The following is a 4,367-nucleotide window of genomic DNA, read 5'->3' as shown; positions in this document are numbered from 1 at the left end:
CAGACCGCTCTACAACGAATCAATAAGGGACATAATTGTAGTGGGCTTAGCAAACATCAGACTCAGAGCATGTGCAAATGGAGAAAAAATTGGACTTGGAGAAAGCTGTAAATGTAACAGAGTTAATATTGTATTGAATTCCACTTATTACTTGTAATTTGGGTTCATGTCTAATGGGAGAAATAGCACCCCTTTTGGTAGTAGGCTGGGAGAAATGTAGTGAATACAGGGATATTATTGCCAGTTTGTGAGGGATGAGTGTGAGATGGGTTCTCTTAGCTTAACACTGGTAAAATGCCCACTAGCTTGATGCTAACATAAATGTTATTCCTTGTAAGGTGCTGTTCTATTTCGTATAGGCTTGGCCCTTTAAGAGCTGTCGCTGGTGGGTTTATCCCGTCATGCGAAGCATTGCACGGAAAAAATTAGTCCACGTCCACCTGTTGTGTGGGCCCCACCCAGTCCGTATAAATTACGTTAAGAGTGGGTAATCGGCTCCCATTTTTCTTCAGCAAGAAAATAGCACTGTCAGAAGAATTAAGAAGGAAAGTTGTCCAGCTTGACCGGCACAACCTTTGTTAAGGCTGCCTGGGTTCCCACCACGCCAACCTCCTGCCATCCCGGTGAGTTCTCCTCCCCGAGGAGAAGCAGACGAGCAGCCTTGTTTCAAGGTAAGCGCGGAGGAATATTTTTCAGTGGCGGGTCACTACACGCTGGATGACGCCGTCAACCCTTCTTTCTTTTTAACACCGACTCTCGGAGCGAATCGGATGGTTCCTCCGGGACAGGCGACATCAGCAGCAGCCCCCACTGCTCACTCCCTCCTGGAGAGCGTAGTGTCAGAACGAGGGGCCTGAGCAGATGCGGATGATTACCACCATTACAGAGTCAGACCTTATGGAAGATGGCACAAACATTCTCTCACACCGAAAGATCCGCTCATTCCTTGGCATGGTGGTCTTCTACCAGCAATTTATTGAGAGCTATTCTACCATGGCCAGACCGTTGTTCCAGTTGATCACATGTTCCAAAGGTCCACGTGGACATGAGAGAAAATATTGCCAGAGCCACAAACAGCTCCGTGCCGAGGATTGGACTGAGGAATGTCGGAAAGCTTTCTGTCAGCTGAAGCAGGTTTTGCTGGATCGGATTGTTCTAGCTCACCCGAATTTCAGTGAGCCCTTTCTTCTGTCTGTGGATGCTTCTACCGATGGACTTGGTGCAGTCCTGTCACAAGTGCCTGCAGATGGTCCGACAGCCAGACCGGTCGCTTTTGCCAGTAAATCGCCGAGTTATACCCAGTCTAAGTATCCAGCACACTGGCTGGAGTTTTTTTGCATTGAAATGGGCCGTGTGTGACAAGTTCCATCACTGGTGAGAGGACACCAATTCATTGTGTGGACGGATAACAATCCTCTAACTTATATTCTGTCCAAGGCTCGGCTGAATGCATGTGAGCAAAGATGGATCGCTAAGTTGGTGCCATTCCTTTGAATGGCACCAACTTAACATAATTCGAAGGATCAGCTAGTCTCTCAACAAAATCGATCAACTTCTCCCGACAGGAGTCAGGATAAGGAGGACCCTCTTACCTCGAAGGAAACAAATTGGATTCATGATGACAACTAGATTCTACTGTTTGGTTGGTGAAATCTTGGATTATCGACAAATTCATGTGGAGGTGTTGAAGCTTGACAGTGCTCGGACTGTATGTGGGAAGCAGTGTCAGGGAATTGGAACAGCTGTTATCAGGACTGTGATCTTCCTGGCAGCACTCATGAATGGTGGGAATAATCTGGAGAAGCTGTGAGCTCGACTTTTGGAGTAAAGGATCAATTCGGCTGTTTTGGAGTTTCCATCAGAGAATATGTACAGCAAGACTTTAAAGGCAGAAACAACAATTCACGAGTTCTGCCTAATCAAAATTGTGGCCTTGATGCTGGACTTATCTCAACTCCTCCTGGAATGTTTTGAAAACAACAAAGATGCTTTGACTGTTTCCTCACCCCTCCCTTCCCCAAGGCCGTGGACAAGTGACAGAACCTGAACTGAGCTGAAGATGAATGTCACCTCTTATCTGGACAATGGCTGAGGGGGGGCTCTGGACTATGCTACGAATTTCCCTTAAAAATTCAATGTTTTCACCGCCTATATGTACATGTATAACGTCTGTTTATGTTGCTTTGCTGTGGTAGGATTTTTTGATGCCTCAAATTGTGCCCTGTCTAGGACACGGTGTGAGAGATCTTTTTTTTTTATACCGTCTCTCCTCGTGTTTTCTTTCCTTTTCTCATCTAAGCAAAATATTATTCTGAATAAGAATAAGAAGGCCGCGCTAATAATTTATAGCTGCAGCTTCGTGCACTCTGCCCATCTTCGGACGACTGTATGTACATATTCGCGTTGTATCTCGGTGCAATGCCAATAAAGTTTATTCTGATTCTGATTCTGATTCAAGTTCGACATCAAGTACATTCCTGGATCAAAGAACATAGTGGCTGATGCCCTCAGCAGAGAGCCCTTCGTACAGCCTAGTATGTCTTATCTTTTGACGAGAGTGTCCTATGATGAACTGTTGGCAGAAGCTGCAGCAGTTGGAGCTAACAGAGTTCAGGAGGTGTTCCACTGGTCAGCTAACCTGCCTGAAGTATCATCAGAGTGTGGCCAACAGATATCTCAGGGTGTGGCAGTTGGTGAGACAGGGGCAGTGTCATCGCTGGAGGTTGCTGTTGTGCTCCAGGGGTGCAGTGATAGTGGGTCACTGTGGTGTGCCTGCTTGCCCTTCTGCTGCCACAGTTCTCACAGACTGTTCTAACAACCCTGTTGGCTAACTCTGAGGTGCTCTTGCTTGAAATGTTGAGAGAGAGGAAGGGAAACGACATGGTTCTAAACAGAGCGATCTTCTTTGTGAAGAGAAAGAGGAGACCATCTAGGAGGGAACAAGTCAAGGAATCACCTGAGACCATCAGGATTTTGAAAGGCTGGGACAAGCTGGTGTTGAAAACGGAGTTCTGTACAGGGTAGCTAGAAACCCTGTTACAAAGAAAAAGTCCTACATATTTGTGGTCCCCAGTTCATTGCGACAGAAGGTGCTACAATGTGTTCATGATGAGGCTGGTCACCAAGGTCAGCAACATACACTGTACCAGACAAAACAGAGGTTCTATTGGAATGGTCTGGCGTGTGATGTTAGGGAATATGTGCAGCACTGCAGGTGGTGTGTTGTCAGCAAGTCACCAGAGCCTGAAGCCAGAGCTCCTTTGAAAAATATCAGGACCTCTGAACCCCTTGAACTTGTTAGTATTGACTTCTAGACTGCTGAGGATTCATCAACTAGATCACTGGATGTGCTAGTAGCTACTGACCACTTCACGAAGATGACACACACCTTCTTGTGGCCCAATCAGTTAGCTAAAGCAGTCGCACACCAGTTGTGGAACAACTTCTTCTGCATTTATGGATTTCCCAAGAGGCTACATTCAGATCAGGGAGCCAATTTTGAGAGTTCACTTATTGTAGAGTTGTTGACTGTGGTGGGTGTGCAAAAGTCACACAATACACCCTATCACTCTATGGGGAATGGCTTGTGTGAAAGAATGAACCAGACTCTCGGTGACATGATTTGAGCATTGCCACCAAGAGCCAAACACCGTTGGTCCGAAGCCTTGAAATCCCTGACATTTGCCTACAACTTTACAGTGCATGAAACCACTGGATATGCACCATTCCTGCTCATGTTTGGGAGAGTGCCACGTCTTCCGATGAATGTGATCTTTGGCTCTGTGCTCAGTGATCCAGAGGTGGTGGACTATGATTGTTACGTTGAGTCCCTGCGAAAGGACATGAGAGAAGCTATGGTCATAGCCCAGTCAATGGCAACTAAACAGCTCTAGCATCACGCTTAATTATACAACTGAAGAGTACGTGTACCAGTGGAGGTGAACGACAGGGTGTTGCTGGCCAACAAAGGGGAACGTGGAAAAAAAGCTTGGTGACCGCTGGGACAGCACGGTGTATGTAGTGGTTGGAAAGGATGATGAGAACCACACCTTAAGGATCCAAAACCCCACTATAGGCCAAGTGAAAGTGGTCCATGGCAATCTGAAAATGTCGATAAGCTTCCTACCTTTGCCTGAAGATGACCCTGATGACTGTGAGGACGTTGTAATGGCTCCGACATCAAGTTTGCTTGACCTGAGTGCTGAAAGGTCAGTCATCAGTGATGTTATTTCTGATTCAGCAGAGTTTAGAACAAGAGTGTGGGTGTCTGATCTACCCTTGGGAGCAGGTGGTGAGGCACATGAAGAGGATGCTGAGCAGGTGGAAGGCACTGTGCTGGAGGGGGCCAAGGAACTTGCTGATGCTCC

This window comes from Nematolebias whitei, chromosome 15 (assembly GCF_014905685.2).
Source record: "Nematolebias whitei isolate Nwh7 chromosome 15, NemWhi1, whole genome shotgun sequence".
NCBI classification, from domain to species: Eukaryota; Metazoa; Chordata; class Actinopteri; order Cyprinodontiformes; family Rivulidae; genus Nematolebias; species Nematolebias whitei.
Note: the sequence above shows the minus strand (reverse complement) of the source record.